Source organism: Erinaceus europaeus, chromosome 14 (genome assembly GCF_950295315.1).
Source record: "Erinaceus europaeus chromosome 14, mEriEur2.1, whole genome shotgun sequence".
Lineage (NCBI taxonomy): Eukaryota > Metazoa > Chordata > Mammalia > Eulipotyphla > Erinaceidae > Erinaceus > Erinaceus europaeus.
This window is the reverse complement of record NC_080175.1, coordinates 86,410,410-86,431,023: the sequence shown is the minus strand read 5'-3', so window position 1 is coordinate 86,431,023 and position 20,614 is coordinate 86,410,410.

The following is a 20,614-nucleotide window of genomic DNA, read 5'->3' as shown; positions in this document are numbered from 1 at the left end:
ATTTTTATGGAAAATGACTCTCTTTGGCCCCTTTTTAAACTCAAGTTTTAAAAAGTTGGCAAAGAACTAGTGATACCTAGTTAATTTTTTTCCTTTTTCATTTTTTTGCTTTTAATTGCCAGATGTTTCATTATATTTTTTAATAATTTATTTATTTCCTATTGTTGCCCTTGTTGTTTTATTGTTGTAGCTATTATTGTTGTTGTTATTGATGTCGTTATTAGATAGAACAGAGAGAAATGGAGAGAGGAGGGGAAGGCAGAGTCGGGGAGAGAAAGATAAACACCTGCAGACTTCCTTCACCCCTTGTGAGACTCTTCTGCAGGTGGGGAGCCAGGGCCTTGAACCGGGGTCCTTGTGCTTTGTGCCACGTGCACTTAACCTGATGCTCTACCTATGCCTGACTCCCTGTTTCAATATTTTAAACCACACACTAACCCTGGATATTTCACATTTTCTCCAGAAAAAAAAATCCAGCCATCCACAAAAAATAATACAAAAGAGGTGGGTCTATTCTATTGCTTTTTAGTAAAAGGATTTATATTTGCATAGAATTACACTGAAAATATTAAAAGTCACCTAATCCTTCCCTAAGTCTTCTTCCATTTCTTCTCTATGCTTCTTTCCTCCATTTCTGTCATTTGACTTTGATGATAGGGCTTTTTTTTTTCTCCCAGTATTTACAGTTTCCTTATATTTATACCTCTTTTTTCCTTTCCTTCTCTCTTAGCTCTTAGTTCTGAAGATTCTTCTTCTCTCAAAAGAGAAAGGAAGTCTCCTGCAGAGCTTAAATTTAGAGAAGGATGACTGAGAAGGAATCATTTTAAAACACCAGGTAGCCCAATTTCTTTAGAGGATACTCAGCAGAAGACTCTTACTCAAGAGGAAAATCTGAGCAAATAGCTGATAGGGCAGTAAAACAAAATCCCCAGCAAAGCAAACATAAATCCAGATGACAGAAAGGAAGTTCAAAGAAACTCCATTATTTGGAAGTTAAGTTATAGTATGCGCTACACCAATGGTAATAAAGGGCTTAAAGCAAAAAGAATGGGAGTTGGGCAGTAGAGTAGTGGGTTAAGTGCACGTTGCATGAAGCCCAAGGACGGGCCTAAGGATCCCAGTTCGAGCACTCAGCTCCTCACCTTCAGGGGAGTCACTACACAGGCGGTAAAGCAAGTCTGCAGGTGTCTATCTTTCGCTCCCCCTTTCTGTCTTCCCCTCCTTTTTTCATTTCTCTCTGTCCTATCCAACAACGACATCAACAACAACAATAATAATAATAACTATAGCAACAATTAAAAAAAACAAGGGCAACAAAAGGGAAAATAAATAAATATTAAAAGTAAATTAAAAGGGATATATTTGTAAATGTTTGTACTCATATTTATATTTACCATTTAGTCTTCTCTCCATCTACTATTTCTTGCCCACTGATGGAAGTCAGTTGCTTTACAGATTTGTCTTTAAGGTTAAATTTCCTCCCCCCAAATATTTGTTATATAGCAATCAAATATAGTTGTATTGGGTCAAAAAATCACTATTTTGGGAGTCGGACAGTAGCACAACGGGTTAAGCTCACGTGGTGTGAAGCACAAGGACCGGTGTAAAGATCCGGGTTCGAGCCCCGGCTCCCCACCTACAGGGGAGTCCCTTCACAGTCAGTGAAGCAGGTCTGCAGGTTTCTATCTTTCTCTCCTCTTCTCTAGCTTCCCCTCCTCTCTCCATTTCTCTCTGTCCTGTCCAACAACGATGGTAACAACAGTAATAACTACAGCAACAAAAAAAGGGCAACAAAAAGGAAAATAAATTTAAAAAAAAAGAAAAAGAAAAAAATCACTATTTTAGGGGGGTCAGGCAGTGGCACACCTGATTGAGTCCACAGGTTACCATGCATAAGGAGTCAGGTTCTAGCCTGTAGGGAGAAAGCTTCAGGGGCAGTGAAGCAGGTCTGCAGGTGCCTTTCTCTCTCCCTCTCCTCTTTCTCCTCAGCCTCTCTCAATCTCTCTCTGCCCTATCAAATAAAATAGAAAAAAAGAAGAAGAAAAAATAAATCACCACTTTTATAGTTTGTATAACCATAAGAACATCCTGTTCTTATTTTAAAAACATGTTTAAGACAATGAAAATATCATATAATATTTAGTCATTAGACAAAATCAGGTTAACTCAGGGAAAATTATTTGTCCTGGTTTACAATACTTTATTTAGTTTTTTCATTTTAAATTTTTTCTCTAATTTTGTCATTCTGATATTTTCATTTTACATATAATGATTGCTCCTTTTGAAATTGTAAGAATGATAAATAATAACAGTAATAACTATGTTAATATAGTAATATGACAGCACAGTATATAAAGAGTCTCTGATTGGATATTAAGGGAATGATTAGGTTTGCGGAAACTAAGTAACTTCCTTTTGGACATATGTATTCCCATCATCTTGGAAGACGTATATGTATAAGAATACATACGTATATGTATTCTCAGTCAGTAATAAGATCACCAGACAGTCCTTCGGTGAAGGGCTTGCTACCCCATCTGCTTGACCTATAACCACAGTCTCCACAATGCTCCACTGACATCCCGAGATGCAAAGCACAGCTGCCTAAGGACACTTTCCCTAGGACTATATTCCTACTCCTGAGTGCCGTACATTACCCAAAGACTGATAAACACGGGAACAATAAAGATCTGGCCATCTTGACCCAACTCAGGGCCACTCTGAGAATCATTACAATACCAAAACAACTAAGGGTCCAGCTGAGACATATTTGATCTGCAGTGCAGACTGGTTGATTTCAGTCCCTCATGCTGATGTCCTCTCCTTCCCACAGGTGTTAGTCTGCGGACACCCCCACCCCAAGTCAGCACCCTCCCTGCGTTCTTTTTTTTTAATTTTTAATTTTTTTAAAATATTTATTTTATTTATTTATTCCCTTTGTTGCCCTTGTTTTATTGTTGTAGTTATTATTGTTGTTGTTGTTGGATAGGACAGAGAGAAATGGAGAGAGGAGGGGAAGACAGAGAGGAGGAGAGAAAGATAGATACCTGCAGACCTGCTTCACCGCCTGTGAAGCGACTCCCCTTCAGGTGGGGAGCCGGGGTTCGAACCGGGATCCTCATGCCGGTCCTTGTGCTTTGCGCCACCTGCGCTTAACCGGCTGCGCTACAGCCCGACTCCCCCCTCCCTGAGTTCTTATCACCTCTACAGACAGTCTGCTTTTTGGAAACTGACATTTTTCTTTTTCTTTCTTTCTTTCTTTCTTTCTTTCTTTCTTTCTTTCTTTCTTTCTTTCTTTCTTTTTTTGCCTCCAGGGTTATTGCTGGGGCTTGGTGCCTGTACCATGAATTTCCTAGAGGCTACTTTTTTCCCTTTTGTTGCCCTTGCTGTTTTATCATTGTTGTGGTTATTATTATTGTTGTTGTTGTTATTTGTGTCATTATTGTTGGGTAGGACAGAGAGAAATAGAGAGAGGAGGGGAAGACAGAAGACTAAGACGGGGAGATAAAGACACCTGCAGATCTGTTTCACTGCTTGTGAAGCAACCCCCCTGCAGGTGGGGAGCTGGGGACTTGAACTGGGATCCTTAGGCCAGCCCTTGCGCTTTGCGCTGTGTGGGCTTAACCCACTGCGCTACTGCCTGGCCCAGGAAGTGACAATTTTCTAGTACCTTAATTCCTTCATATCTAACATTATTCAAGTATTTTATTTCTCCAGTGTTATACATGCTTTTAAAATTAGCATCATTAAATCCCCCTGGGTTGCAATCCAATCTACAACCTTCACATTATTTGAGGTTCTTGAAGTGAAGAGACATTTCTCTACCTTATAAAAGTAAATCATCCAATATTGATACACACACACACACACACACATACAAATAATTTTAACTATGGTGGTCACAATTCCACTAAAAACTTATAATCTGGAAATTAATAAAATGAACAAATATTTGCAATCAATATACAACTTAAGTATCTCAGTCAACAGGAAATTAATTGTTGTCAATTAAAACTGGAACTACAATGCATCTCCACTTTTTCAAGAAGGAAAATGGAGAAGGAGTAAAGATAGATTGTGAGCTGAACAAAAGGAAAACAAAGGAGATCCTGATGGCAGGAACTCTGTGACCTTTAGTCCATGACCTTCAGATCCAAATGGGCAGTATACCTTGACACTCTGCAGCAGCAAGCAGGCAGCAGCTGTTCTGAAGTAGCTGCAATTTGCTACAACACTAAAGAGAATAAAAATTCTCTTCAGAAAACATTTTCAGAACCAAGTAATTAAAATTGTTCATGTCAGTTAGTGGGCCTATAAATGAAGACCCATGGAGATAATAAAAGCATGACAAGAGTAGGCATAAGGTCAAGAGAATATGTCTTGTCGATACAAAAAACTTTGGAAACACTATTTTCTCAGTCATATGCATGCTTTCCTCAAATATCATTTTGTGTCCTAACAAAAAATGTCTATATAGTAAATTCCATGAGCACTTGTTTTTGTGTTTCAATATTTGGCTTTTAAATTCATTTACGACTTCTATGTGTCTCTAGAGCCACTTAGAAAAGCAAAATAATTACCACAAAAACAACTCTTTAGGGGAAACATTAATACATTGTAGGATGAGTAACCCTCCAAACATATTTGCTTTTGAAATCAATGTTTTCCATCAGATTTTTCATAATTGCTACTGTAATGAGAATCACGCCAAACTATGTATATTCTGTTCTTAGAGTGCCCATCTGAATATTTTTCTTTCTCAATAAATGCCATGGTCTCCTTGGTGAGATTTCTGATTCAAATGATTTTATATGTGACCTGAGCTACATTATAAGTCAAAAACGCAATTATAGTAACTCCAGTTTTAAAATATAGACTATATCATTATTTTTAACAGACAATGATAATTTACAAAAAATCATAGATACATACTACAATATAGTAATCAACTTGATATCAGACAAACAATACTGACAAAAATCATTTCATATTTTTATAGCTTTTATTTTATTATTATTATTATTTTTTCTTAACCAGAAAAACCACTGTTCAGCTCTGGCTTATGGTGGTGCGGGGGACTGAACCTGGGACTTTGGAGCCTCAGGCATGAGAGTCTGTTTGCATAACCATTATGCTATCTACCCTCCGCCCGCTTTTATTTTCTACACCAACAATTTTCTGTTAATCATTCTTGTCATGATTTTTTTTCTTGATCATCTTTTGCTGTCTCTAATAATAAGTAGAAGTCATTTGGGAGTATACACTAATCATGTGATGTTTGAATTGAAGAGAGGAGAGGGTTACAAAAGATCACTTTTGGCAGAAAAAAAAAAAAACAAGGCTAAGGAGGGTCGGGCAGTGGTGCACTGGGTTAAGCACACATAGGAAGAAGCACAAAGACTGGCATAAGGATCCCAGTTTGAGCCCCCTGGCTCCCCACCTGCAGTGGGGTCACTTCACAACTGGTAAAGCAGGCCTGCAGGTGTCTTTCTCTCTCCATATCTCCACTGCCTCTCTCAAGTTCTCTCTGCCCTACACAATAAAATGGAAAAAAAAAATGGCTATCAGGAGCAGTGGGTTTGTAGTGCAGGCACCAAGCTCCAGTGATAACCCCAGAGGCAAAAGAAAAAGACAGACAGAGAGAAAGAGAGAGAGAGAGAGAGAGAATACCAAGAAAAGCTAAAATCAATCATGGCGACAAATCACAAATAAGAAAGGTCCATAAAAATACATGAAGTGGTTTGCCCATCCATCTTCTTTCAGGGATCCAACCTGAGATCTCTGGAACGTAAATTTTGTGCATAACCATTACACTATCTCCCTGAGTTTACAGGGTAGTTAGTTTGCTTTTAATAGGAAATTTGAAATGTATATATCAGGCCTATGACTGAAAATAAAACACATAAAATAAAAAATAGAAATGTGACTTGAAAATTTAATCATACTATCAATATTTTTCAGTAAGTGATGATATAGAAAATTTCCTTAAAGCCTTTTTTACCATCTTAAATCAAGTAAATAGGTATGAATACACATATTTGAGGAGATCATGTCTAAAAGCAATTCAAAAAATTTCTCCATTAATAACAGCAGCGTTTCATAAAATATAACTTGCTTTTATTTGATGGAGACAGAGAAAAATTGAGAAGGAAGGGAAAATAGGGAGTGAGAAAGACATCAGAAGCACTGCTCCGCCACGCACAAAGCTTCCTTCTGGAGGAAGGAAGCCTAGGACTTGAACCTGGGTCCTCGTGCATTATAACATGTGTACTCAACTACTGGCCACTGGCTAGCCTCAACAGCAGCATTATGGTCTCTTTTTATCAGTGTTTTTTAATAAGCGTTTGGTATATTTTTAAAGTTCCATAATGCCCTTCTGCAATATTGAAAACTTATTTGGAAATATGTATTTAAGCACATTTACTGTGATGCTTATTCATCTACAATATATTGCTTAGTTGGTGCTTACAACTTGATAAAAAAAATGAGCTAGAATCTAAAAGAATAGAATTAACAGGGAAGGAGGAAGTTCTGTAAATTTTTATATAATTGCAGAATCAAATGACTGATGTAAGCTGGCCTGCATGCCAAACTCATGGAATCAAATGCCAACTTGAATTATTTGCATATTAAGGTATTTTTCGAAGTCAGTGTGTGTGTGTGTGTGTGTGTGTGTGATCATAGGGTACAGTTACCCAACACCAAAACTCTATTCCAGAACCCTCCCCAAGATAATCACCACTATTCTCAAAAAAATTTAAGAGACATTTTTTTCCTTCAGTTTGTTTGTTTAAAAAAGCAAAATTAATTTTTAAGTGTCTAATGTTTTAAATGAAATATTTTAGTTTTATTTTGTTTTTTACCTATCATCTCCAGGCTTACACCACTCCAAACCATCTTTTAGATACAGAGAGACAGAGAAAAAGAGACATTACAGCACCCAAGCTAGCATGAGTGCTGTGTAGATTGAGCTCAAAACTGGATTCCACACATCCTAACAGAGCTATTCCAACAAGGCCAAGTTTTATAACTTTAGCAAAACTAGATCTAGAGTATGTAAAATGAATTAAATGTTCTAGTGGATGACTTTAGAATGAGAAATTGTAACTAGCATCAACTTTTCATTGAGTCAGTTTAAATTTAAATCATAGATATTTGAAAGTAGAGCAGTCTGCTCATTAATTATTGCTTCTTAACAATGTGCCATGTAGCATTATAATTTTTGATGAAGAGACAAAACAGTAAGAATAAAACACTCATTATAATAATTTCCAGTACTTTATCCATATGTTTAAAGCACACATATAGGGCTTATACATTCAGAATATGGTTCCTAAACTTTGAGAACTGATTGATTTTTTTGATAATGTAATTTCAGCTAAGCAATTATAAAGGAAGACTTGGAAAGTTTTGTGGCAAGCATCTCAAACCAACCCATATTTTTTCACGTTCAGACATCAGTGTGTCCAAGAGCAGACCCGTTCTGATTCTGAATCTTTAATGTGCAGGTAGCTATGTCTTGGGTGTTAGAGACTTCAAATACTGATGACACACATTCCCAAACTTGAAAGTATTTCTGTAAACTGAAACAATACAGCTTTTTTTTTTCTCCTGTAACCCACTTTCCCCTTATCCTGACTAAGATTTTGAAATCCAGCTTTTTCTCCTGTGCATCTGGCATGAATCCCCATCAGGCATGAGTAAGGAGGGGCAAATTCTGTGGTCTGCATGAAAACGGCATGACAACTGCCAGTTTTATCCCTTGACAATACAAAAATTTCTTCAAGGAGGGAATCCCACTTAACATGCAAACAGTCAAGCTTTATGCATTTGGTTTCTTTCCACTTTAGTATATTAATTAGAATGAAATAGAACAGAGTTCCTTTTTTATCATTTTTCTGAAAATCAGCCACGTTTTGGAAAAGGATTTTGTAATGTCAGCATCTAACTTACTTGGATGTGTATAGTAGGTTTAAAATTGTACTGAATATAGAATATGATTTATTAACATTTAAAATACTATATTCAAGACTCTGGTAAAATTTTTTTGAGGAAATATTCATTTGAATGGTGGATGGGAATAGGAAAGAGGAGAACTGCTTTAGAAGAGCTAACATCATATTTATGCTTTTACATCTGTGTCTTAAAAAAAAAAATCTTGTAGTTTTTACCTGATAATGCTTACCACCAGGAGACTAATCTAGTTCATCCTTGTGTTTCTGGGTAGTGCTCTGTTTTCTAAAACATTTGTATAGTTTGCTCCCACAGAGTTATAACTATTTGTTCTTCCATGGCATTTTCCATGACTCCAGCCTTTTTTCAGTAATGCATTCCAGCAGCTCACAAGCCTTGAAACCAGAAAGAGATACTACTAAATGGAAACTTTCAGAGAGAAAGTCAGTGTTCCCCATTTATTGTTCCGGAATCCACTCCAAAACCATGAGAGAAAACTTTTACTTCCCTCTATTGTCAGCACTCCTGAGTCTCTTGGCCAAAATCCAAATTAAAATCCAATTAAAAAGATGCTCTGACATCTTTTTATCCTTTCCCAGTAAATAAAACTTGGAAAAGTGAAAATTCATAGTTCTCTTTTGGTTTCTAGTTTGTTTCAGGAATTAAAACTAGGTCTCAGTTTGACTAATGACATCAGTGACAATGTCAGAACAGTTAGTATTGTGTTTGAATCATTATTCAGTGCAATCCCTTTTATTGGCGAGTTTCGTTTTTATTTTTATATGCTCAGCACACCTCAGAGTAGTAACAGTGAGCATGCATTAGAAGTCACGCCATTGTCAGTGACTTCGCTAAGTGTTTTATGACTATCAATTAATTGTGCTAAGTATCCTGGATCCTGCACAGACTCCTTTCACAGACTTCTCTTCACGCAGACCCCTATATGCCTTCCTTCACTCTCACAATGAGAATTCCTGCAGGGCTTCTTGAGGAAACACAAACAATGGATCCAGCCTGGAATCACAGGAGAGTGAGTTCTACACTGGCTAATAAAACCAAGCAGATGAGGAGTCATGAAGATACCTTTCTCTCCCCTTTGCTTTTCTGTAGCTTTTTCTTACAGAACTTCTGGATATTTCCCCTGTGCCCAATATAGGAGCCTGCCAAGAGATCTGCTGAGTTTCTAGGTGGAATGCTATACAATCATTCTTAGATTGGTAAATATCACATAGCATAAGTTTAGTTAGTTTGCTACTGAGGGATGCCCCCACCTCCCCTTAATCAGGACCCTTCCTGGGCTGGAACATAATGAGTGAACTAAACAAAGGATTAATTTCTAAAATCTTCCCTCATAATCTGCTTTCTGGAAGATCCAGAACAAGGTATTCACTTATTTTTCAGAAAAATGCTATGAGGTCGGTGTTGTTCTTTTGTCCACTGTGCAAATGAGAAAGCTTTGATCATATTCAGGTGGACAAGCCAACAAACAGAAGGTCATGTTGTAAGTACAGGCAATTTGGGCTCAGAGTGTGTGGCTTCAAAATCTGTTGTTAAGATGGCCATATGAAGACATCCATTCGTCAAACCTAAAAAGCAACTGTCATAATAAAATTTTAAAACAGGAAATAGCTACCTGACTTGGGAAGCATAAAATTAATATTTGCTCACTGTGGCCTAGAACTTCAAATATAAAAAAAGAAGGTTGGTACATCTAATTTTTTTTTCATTCATAGTACTTTCTAATTTATATACAATAATAAATGTAACAGCCTATTTATTATTGCAGTCTAGAGTGTGGTCTCCCTCACAAATGTCTAAACCATTCCATTCATTCCAAAGAATCTATTATAGTTTTCCATGAAATTATAGAGTCTTAAAATCTAACTGAATGTTCTGAGAACTCAAAACCTGAACATCATCTAAATATTACCCTGTAATATAAATATTAATTTTATCATTAATATTAAACATTAATATTAATTAAAATGTTAACATCAATAAAATATTAAATAATATTTTACCCCAGAATATATTATTTTTGAATCGTCAATCCTCTACTTACCTCATACTACAAATCAAATTTTACCAATCTGTGCATTTTCTTTTTCTCAACATTTCTATTCCACTTCCTAAGCTTCAAAACTAAAGCACACTTATTAAAAGAAAAATCCATCCATTACTACTCTACACATTGAAGACATTGTACAGTTTCCACACCATTAGAAGGCCTTCTACATTATTATAGGAAGTGCGTCTCTCCCTCAGCTGTGATACTCTACATATCTCCTCACAATCAAAACACCCCTTATAAAATTGGCTTCAAACTTTTTTTTTAAATCATTTTAACAATCTCACCTTTTTTTTTTTTTTGGCTCCAGTGCCTGCACTATGAATCCACTGCTCCTGCTCCTGAATGCCGTTTTCCTTATTTTGTGGCCCTTGTTGTTGTCATTATTATTGTTATCATTGCGGTGGTTATTGTTGTTGGATAGGACAGAAAGAAATCGAGAGAGGGGGAGAGACAGACACCTACAGACCTGCTTCAGTACCCGTGAAGCCACCTTCCTACAAGTGGGGAGCGGCGGCTCGAAACGGGATCCTTACGCAGGTCCTTGTGCTTCATGCCACATGCGCTTAACCTGCTGCACGACCACCTGACCTCCTTCACCTCCTATTTATAACCTCCAATATTCTTCATTTGTTGATCTTCACAACCTAAAGTCCTAAAATTACGATTGAGGGTGCCATCATTGCTACATTTATTTGAATATTTCTCTTCTGAACATTATTTGTGATTTCCTTAAGAATATTTAATTTTTATTTTTTTTACCCATCCAAATCTCAGTAAGAATAGTATATCAATTGTAATTCTCCAAAGTAACAGAACAGGATAAAAGTGATATAAAGATTATATAGATGTGGATATATAGATGCAAACACACACTCATATACATATATCGTGTCATATAATACTATATACATATATGCATGGGTCATTTGTGTGTATTATACATACATACTTACATACATACAATCCTCCATATCCACATGAGTCTATGTTTACTAAGTCTCTCTCTGTGAGGATATGCAATGTGGGCCAGAACTGTTTGTTGGTAGGGCAGATAAAATTCAAAGCCAATCTTCTGAATAATTATCCTTGCTTAGGGACACTACGTTCCCTTGTTCTATCCATATCTTCAACAAATTAATAAAGGTCCACTTAAATTACATAATGCAGTCTGCTTACTCAAAGTGCAACAGTCCTAGCTTTAATATGGAAGAAGTCACAGCCAGTCAGCTCTTCAATGCTAGCCTTAGCTATGTCTTTATGGATGTGTCTCTAGTGGCAAGGAAAGCATAAGTAAAAATAAATGTGACCACGTTAAAAAACAAAAGAGAGATTCTTAAAAATACTCAAAAACACTGATTTTCAAGGACATTCGAATAAAGAAAACAATGAGATACCACTTCACACCTGTGAGAATGCCATCCACCAGAAAGGACAGCAACAGGAAATGTTAGCAAGAATGCTGGAAAAAAAAGGAAACCTCTTATACTGCTGTTGGGGGTGGTAATTGGTTCAAAACTCTGTGGAAAATATGAAGACTTCTCAGAACTCTAGAAATGGACTTACTGTATGACCTGGCAATTCCTCTCTAAAGGAACCAAATGCACTGATCCAAAGAGCATTAAACACTGCTATATATTCAAAGCAGCAAAATTTAGAATAGCCCGAATCTGAAAGCAACCCAGCTACCCAATGACAGATAAGTAAATAATATAGTTGCGGTATATACACACAGTGGTATACTCCTCAGCTGTCAAAATTGATGAAGTCATCTCCTCTACCTTATCTTGGGTGGAACTTGAAACAAACATGTTAAGTGAGATAAGCCAAAAATAGAAGGAAAAATACCTTGTGACCTCACTTATAAGTGGAACTTAAGAAACAAGGGCAAAAGGAAAAACAAAAAATGAATTCTGCACTGGGTGTAGTACATTGCACCACAGCAAAGAACTCAGAGGAAGGAGGCGTTGGGAGGAGACTGAGGAACACTTTGGGGGTTCTGGGACATGATAGCAGAAAAGGATTTAAGTGGTGAGGGGTGAGAGTCTTTTGCAGATACCTATCACAGGGAGAAGAGAAATTACATGTACAGCTCAACAACTGTAGTGGAAACCATTAATGCCCCCCCCCCAATAAAATGATAAAAGAAAATGATTCCTCACAGTGAAACAATTCATCACTGTAATGGAAAAATAACACATTGAGTTGAGACTATATCTACAAGTCATAAATCTGACAAGGATAGTATCTAAAACATATAAAGAAAACTTATACAAGAAAGCAAACAGCCAAGTTAAAAAGACAGGCAGAGAAAAAGAGAAAGAAAAGATGTGGAAATAATCTCTGTGCTCATCAATGGATGAAAGAATGAAAAGGATATGTAATATTTACACAATAGGATGGTATTTGATTGTAAAAAAAAGAAATTGTGTCGCTGGGGTGAGTAGCACAATGGTTTTGCAAACAGTCTTTCTTTTTTTTAAATTTATTTATTATTTAAGAAAGGAAAAATTAACAAAACCATAGGGTAGGAGGGGTACAACTCCACACAATTCCCACCACCCAATCTCCATATCCCACCCCCTCCCCTGATAGCTTTCCCATTCTCTATCCCTCTGGGAGCATGGACCCAGGGTCATTGTGGGTTGCAGAAGGTGGAAGGTCTGGCTTCTGGAATTGCTTCCCGCTGAACATGGGCATTGACTGGTCAGTCCATACTCCCAGTCTGCCTCTCTCTTTCCCTAGTAGAGTGGGTCCCTGGGGAAGCTGAGCTCCAGGACACATTGGTGGGGTCTTCAATCCAGGGAAGCCTGGCCAGCATCCTGGTGGCATCTGGAACCTGGTGACTGAAAAGAGAGTTAGCATACAAAGCCAAACAAATTGTTGAGCAATCATGGACCCAAAGCTTGGAATAGTGGAGAGGAAGTGTTAGGGGGGTACTCACTGAAAACTCTAGTGTACTTCTGCTTTCAGGTGTATATTTTGCACTAGTTTATGGATACGTGTGAACATATGCTCTCTCACACAGAACCTGGTCTATATCTAGGTTTTGGGACTTTGTTAGAAAGTGATCCACCTGGGATGGAATTAGAGAATACTATGAAAGGAAAGGTAACCCGAGTGATGAAGCAAACAGTCTTTCATGATTGAGACTGCAGAGCCCCAGATCCAATCCTTCACACTGCCATAAGCAAAAGCTGGGCAGTGTTCTGGAAAAATGAAAAAAAAAACAAAAATATATATATATTTATATTTAAAACATGAAATCTGGGGGGCAGGCAGTAGAGCACCAGGTGAAACACATATAGTACTAAGCGCAAGGAAGGACCCATGCAAGAATACAGGTTTGAGCCCCCAGCTCCCTACCTGCAGGGGAGGTCGTTTCACAAGTGAAGAGTGTTTGCAGTTGTCTTTCTCTCCCCCTCTCAGTTTCTCTCTGTCATAGTGCAGACACCAAGGCCCAGCTATAACCCTGGAGGCAAAAAAACAAAGAAAGAAAGAAAGAAAGAAAGAAAGAAAGAAAGAAAGAAAGAAAGAAAGAAAGAAAAGAAAAAAGAAAAACTAAAACAAAACAACAAAAAAAAATCTAGTCCCCTCTTAGCCCCTCCCATCTTAGCCCTGCCTCCACAGAACTTCACCCTCCTAGCCCCTCCCCCACAGAGTTCCTCCTCTCCCTCTCCACTCCTTTCTTATTCCTTTCTTCCACAGCTCATTGTAGCCCCACCTGTGAGCAACCTCACCTCTGCAAAGTTTCTCCCTCTTGGCCATAACCCTAAGAAACCAAATTGTAATAGCCTCATGCCTCCCATGCACCTTCTGGTCTACCTAGAGTCCAGATCTTCACAGTCCAGTCCCCCGCCCCCCCCTTGAAGAGTTCTCAGCCTATCTATAGGGACTTGTTCCTCTCTAACACTCCCCTTTCTTAGCCACATGCTTCCCGTCACCATCCAGTTATTTTCTTTTTCTTTTTTTAAATTTTTATTTATAAAAAGGGAACATTGACTAAACCATAGGATAAGCGGGCTACAACTCCACACAATTCCCACCACCTGAACTCTGTATCCCTTCCTCTCCCCTGATAGCTTTCCTATTCTTCAACCTCTGGGAGTGTGGACCCAAAGTCATTGTGGGATGCAGAAGGTGGAAGGTCTGGCTTCTGTAGTTGCTTCCCCGCTGAACATGGACATTGACAGGTTGATCCATACTCCCAGCCTATCTCTCTCTTTCCCTAATGGGGAAGTGCTCTGAGGAATCTGAGTTCCAGGACACATAGGTGGAGTTGTCTGTCCAGGTAAGTCTCCTTGGCATCATGCTAGTGTCAGGAGTTAACATACAAAGCCAAACAAACGAATTGTTGATAATCATGGACCTAAAGGCTGGAATGGTGCAGATGAAGAGTTGGGGGGGGGGGTCCTCCATTTTGTAGATAGCAAATAGGTATATTTTAGTTATAATCCAAAGGAACTGTTGCTATACTAGGTTTTTTGTTTGTTTGTTTGTTTTTTGTTTTTCTTTTTTTCCCCTGAGCCTGAAATATGATATGCCGGTGGATTCAAGTTATTGTCTGGGGAGATGATGTCATGTCTGGAAAAAGGAACAGAAAGCTGGATCAGGGAAGAGCGTAGCTCCCTAATATGGGGAGGGGGTATCAATATTGTTGACTGTACACCCCATTGATTTGATTTGGTCTGGGGCCCATATTCAGCTTAGGAGCCTATGTGACCTCTGTATCCCTATAGATCTGAGCTCACATCCTGTGGTCATGAGTAGGAACATTCCAAGCTGCCCCAATATCAGGACCCATCTTCCTCAGGTGTAGCATAGAGTATGTTGTCTAGCCTCCCTTCTGAGGATGGAACACTCTCTACTATTATTGATCCAAGTTGAGGGCAAGGTCCTATGGGGGCCCACAAAGGGGTCTATTGTGTTGTTCCTGATAGAAATGACCAGTAACAACAGAGAGAGGGATTTATTCGAGGTCTAGGCCCATCAAGTCTGTTTGGGAATCTCCAGACTCCCCGATTAGAGCCCCAGCTGATGGGGTGGCCTGATAGTGACTAAAGAGTCATCCATAAAGTGTGCCAGTCTCTTGCCCTTATTTAGCTTTTGCAGTTCTTGCTTTGCGAAGAAGGTTAGCTTTGGAATGAGTGAGAGAACTGTAATAGGAAATAGGTGAGGAGGGTATCTATCACTAACTAGTCACTATTTCATTATGAATTTTGTACTGACTCACTACAGACTATTGTGTATTTATGCTTTCAGGTATATATTTTGCCCTAATTTATGGATACATGTGAACATATGCTCTATCTTATGGGACCTGGTCTATATCTAGGTTTGGGGGCTTTGCAAGTTTTTGCAAAATAAGCATTTAAAGTTTTGGCAAGAAACTGGAAGGGTGACTGCTTTTTTCATAATTTTACTTTTTTCTCTTAGTTTTCTTTATTATCTTTATTTGTTAGATAGAGATAGCCAGAAATTGAGAGGAAAGAGGAGATAGGGAGAAGGAGAGAGACAGAGGGGCACCTGCAGCACTGCTTCACTTCTGAAGCAGGAGCCCACCTGCTTCACCAAGCATAAAACACAAGTTTGGCCTTGCCTGACACTTCGCTGGGGGGGTTTTAGCGATGTGCTGTCTCTCCCTCTCTCCTTTCATGTTTCCAGTTGTATCTCTCTCATTCTATATGAAAAAGTCATTCTGGAGTATTACAGTCCTGGCCCAGAAAAGTATTTATCAAATCATTATGTACAGCTTATTTTATTATTTTTAATGCAGTGTCAGGGGTTGATCCCATGTTCTCTTGAATGCATGATACCACTGAACCACCTACCTCACATCCCCCTTTTTTTTTTTCCCTTCAATATTTTTAACAAAGAGAGATACCATCACCCAAGGAATTCCCTTGGTGGTATTGTTCATGGAGCTCTCATGAAGAGCAAAAGATCAAGCACAGGGTTTCAGTTAAGATTTCACAGAGCAATCTCCAGGCCTTCTCTTATTATTTTTTATATGACATTCCACGGAAAGCTCACATAAGTTCTTCGTACTTAATATTCCAGTGTACTAATCTCTACCCACAATAAGGAAACTGAGGACTGAGGGGTTAAGTCCGGGTCACCGGCTCATGAGAGTGAAATTGTTGTTTGCATCCAGCTGTCTTACTTCAGGATTCTCAGAAAGAGACTCCTGGGAGTAGGATTCTGGGTTCCACAGAGCAGTACTGAAGTCTGGTGACAGGTGGGCAATCTATGACTCTGAGAATGGTACATTCATAATTTATTTTATAATCTCAACAACAGGGGGCCAGGAGACAGCTCACCCAATAGAGCGACCATTTTGCCTCATGAGAGCACCTGCACAGGAAAAAGTTCACAAGCAAAAGAATGGTGTTGCAGTGCTTCTTGTTCTCTAACGTTCTCTTTGTAACCATTGAATAAGTTCATTGTTTATGTGTCATATCGTTTTTTACCCAGTCACTAATCAATGAGCACTTTGATTATTTTCATAGTTTAAATGTCGTAAATAATGTAATATGAACTGAGAAGGATTTAACTTTCCAACTAATAACATCAAGTTTCTCAGATAGGTATCAGAAGTGGAATTGCTAGATCTTATGATAATTCTATTTTTTTTTAATTTTTTATTTAAGAAAGGATTAATGAACAAAAACATAAGGTAGGAGGGGTACAACTCCACACAATTCCCACCACCCAATCTCCATAACCCACCCCCTCCCATGGTAGCTTTTCCATTCTCTAGCCCTCTGGGAGCATGGACCCAGGGTCGTTGAAGTTTGCAGAAGGTAGAAGGTCTGGCTTCTGTAATTGCTTCCCCACTGAACATGGACGTTGACTGGTCGGTCCATACTCCCAGTTTGCCTCTCTCTTTCCCTAGTAGGGTGGGTCTCTACCTGAAAGCAGAAGTACACTAGAGTTTGCAGTGAGTACCTCCCTAACACTTCCTCTCCACTATTCCAAGCTTGGGATCCTTGATTGCTCAACAAATTGTTTGGCTTGTATGTTAACTCTCTTTTCAGTCACCAGGTTCCAGATGCCACCAGGATGCTGGCCAGCCTTCCCTGGATTGAAGACCCCACCAATGTGTCCTGGAGCTCAGCTTCCCCAGAGATAATTCTATTTTTAACTTTATGGGGAAGCTGTAGATTATTTTTGAAATGGAAAAAAGGATCATTCTGGTATTTTGAGGGTGGCTACTGCTCAGAGCCCAGTCTTGCTTCCTGCTCCATTTGAAGACAACCTCTATCTGGAAAAAAAAAATGAAATTAGCTATTCGACCACTTTACTGTTTTCTGAAATTTCTCACCAAGTTGACTAACCAATAAAATGTAGTGGAATCTATCTTGTACCCATTTACACTCCGTTTAATAGCAGAATGTTTCTTTTCTTTTTTTCTACATCCTGCTATACTATTTTTCAGTCTTAATGAGACAGATATTAAAGCACCCCTTCATGGGGACAAAAACCAGTAGGTATCACAGTAGGTACTGAAGATGCATGGGGAAAATTAAGCAGGCGAGGATCATTTTAAAGTGCATAGTGAAAATATCATGGGTTTTGGAAAATTGCTTTCTTGTTTTGGTTTCCATATAATATATCCGTGGGAGTCTATGGAATTCACAACTAAAGCAAATTCCAGCTTTTGAACCCTGTTTTTTTTTAATTTATTTTCCCCTTTCTTGCCTTGTTTTTCATTGTTGCTGTAGTTATTATTGTTATTGATGTCATCATTGTCTGATAAAATAGACAGAAATGGAGAGAGGAGGGGACGATGGAGAGGTGGAGAGAAGGAGAGACACCTGCAGACCTGCTTCACAGCCTGTGAAGTAACGCCCCTGCGGGTGGGGAGTGGGGGACTCCTACCAGGATCCTTATGCTGGCCCTTGCGCTTTGCGCCATGTGCGCTTAACCCGCTGTGCTACCGCCCAACTAACTCCCCCATGAACCCTGTATTCTTAAGATGAAGATTTGCAGTATTGGGTAGAGGGTAAAGTTTAAATAAGAGTCAATGTCTGACTAAATTCTGATTCTATGAAAAGCTGTATTGCTTTGGCAAAGGCACTTATTTTCTCTTTTCATTGATTTATCAACTATAAGAATTTATAGTTTATATTTATAGTTATAATTATAGATATGCTGTAGATTTAATGTCTGTCTTTCTTCAAAATGTGTATGTTGAAAGGCTAAATAAGAACAATTGCCCCATGCAGCTTCCTGGGCCAGTGGGGGGTGGGAGTGGGTGGGAGGGATGGGTCACAGTCTTTTGGTGGTGGGAATGGTGTTTATGTACACTCCTAGTAAAATGTAGTCATATAAATCAGTAGTAAATTAATATGCGAGGGGGTAAATTAATTGTATGTCTCAAAGTTCTTTAAAACACAGACTGAATCTTTTTAATATATAGGCTGTGTAATTGATATGAAGACTCTCTCAAAAGCCTAGACCAAGTAGATCAGAAGCAACCAATAGCACAGCTATATACAAGATACTGGGTACTGTACAGCAAACCCTAACAAAAGGACTTTTCAAAGTTAACCCAATAACCAAATAATGCGATGATAACATTAACTATCGATTGTCTTTTGGAACCCTAAGATAGCAGGAACCTCACATCTCCACTATAGAGCCTCTACTTCCCCCAGTCCTGGAACCCTTGGATAGGGCCCACTTTCCCGTATGCCTCTCCCAATCCATATCAAATAATATTGCATCTGCCGATCACAACCTAATCAACACAACGATTGCCACCTCAACATGCTTCACTTCAGACTGTGTCCAGAGACTTCACGTGTAGAATGACAACCCTTCAGCTTCATTATTCGGGTGAGACCTTTCCTTTCATAGCATACTCTAATTCCATCTCAGGTGGTTCACTTACTAACAAAGTCCCAAAACCTAGATATACAACAGTTTCTGTGAGAGAGAGGCTATGTTCACATGTATCCATAAACTACTGCAAAATATATACCTGAAAGCAGAAGTACACTAGAGCTTGCAGTGAGTATCCCCCTAACACTTCCTCTCCACTATTCCAAGCTTTGGGACCATGACTGCTCATCAACTTGTTTGACTTTGTATGTTAACTCTCTTTTCAGCCACCAGGTTCCAGATGTCATCAGGATGCCGGCCAGGCTTCCCTGGACTGAAGACCCCACCAATGTGTCCTGGAGCTCTGCTTCCCCAGAGACCCACCCTACTAGGGAAAGAGAGAGGCAGACTGGGAGTATGGACTGACCAGTCAAAGTCCATGTTCAGCGGGGAAGCAATTCCAGAAGCCAGACCTTCCACCTTCTGCAACCCACAATGACCCTGGGTCCATGCTCCCAGAGGGATAGAGAGTGGGAAAGCTATCGGGGGAGGGGGTGGGATATGGAGATTGGGTGGTGGGAATTGTGTGGAATTGTACCCCTCCCTCCTACCCTATGGTTTTGTTAATTAATCCTTTCTTAAATAAAAGGAAAAAAAGAGAATAATTGCCAGTTATTAAGTGTTGTAAGAACTTATTTAAACAATTAATTGCCCTCATTTAAGTCACAGTCTATATGCTTGATGAGCATTAACTTTTGAGAAGTACAAAATCAGTGTGACTGTCCGCAGCTAATTACATGATGAAAATTGATTAATTATTCCATGTATGTCACAACACTAAGTCTGAAAGTCCTTTCGGAGATATTTTATTTAATACTTAGGCTTGTGTTCCTGAACAATATAATGTCAATAAGATGGTCTGTGCCTTTGACGCATATTGATACACATGCAGATGAGCAGAGGATTTAATCTTCTTTAAAAGAAGAGTCAGCAATTTCAGTGAAGCGGGACTGGTGTGGTATGTTTCCCATTGCATGGCCTAATGATTTATGAACTAATTTTTCTTTTCCCGATTCTACCCAGCATAAGTCATGATACATAAGCTCATCACACCCATGGAAATATTCCCATGAGGAAAAGTTGGCAGAAAAGTTGTTTAGTGTCTTCTTTCTCAATATTTGATAAGAGTATTGAATTATGCTTTCCATTCTCCATTTTACAAAAAAACATTCACATATTTTTTCATGCTTTAAAATAGGTAATAAATCAGGTCATGGTCAAATATATACAAACATGCTTTGAGTTGTATTCATCTATCTTGAGGGCCTTGAAATGCTTTCAAGTTTTGAATTATTTTTTTTTGAAATTTCTAATATCAAATGTCCTCTGTAAAGTCGCTCCCACAAATAAACTGTGTCTACTCTGGTGGGTCAAAAGACAAGAAAGCACATATCAATCTCTCTAAGATGGATATGATGGATAAGATGGATATCTTAGGTGGACAAGTACAAGTTGACTACCCAAGGAGCTTTGTATGGCTGTTGTGCTGCAGATGCATTCAACTTCTGCCTGATCAGCAATGGATGCTGATGTCCGTTTCTAATTGCTGACGGGCTCTCCAGATCTTGTACTACAGGAGGCTGGGTCACACTGACCCAGAAGAGAAAAAACCTAACAGTGAGGTAGCTTAGCATTCTAAACAAGTATATCCTCTCATGTTTGTGTCAGACTTAGCGTATGATTACAATCTGGATAAAGTGGTACAGG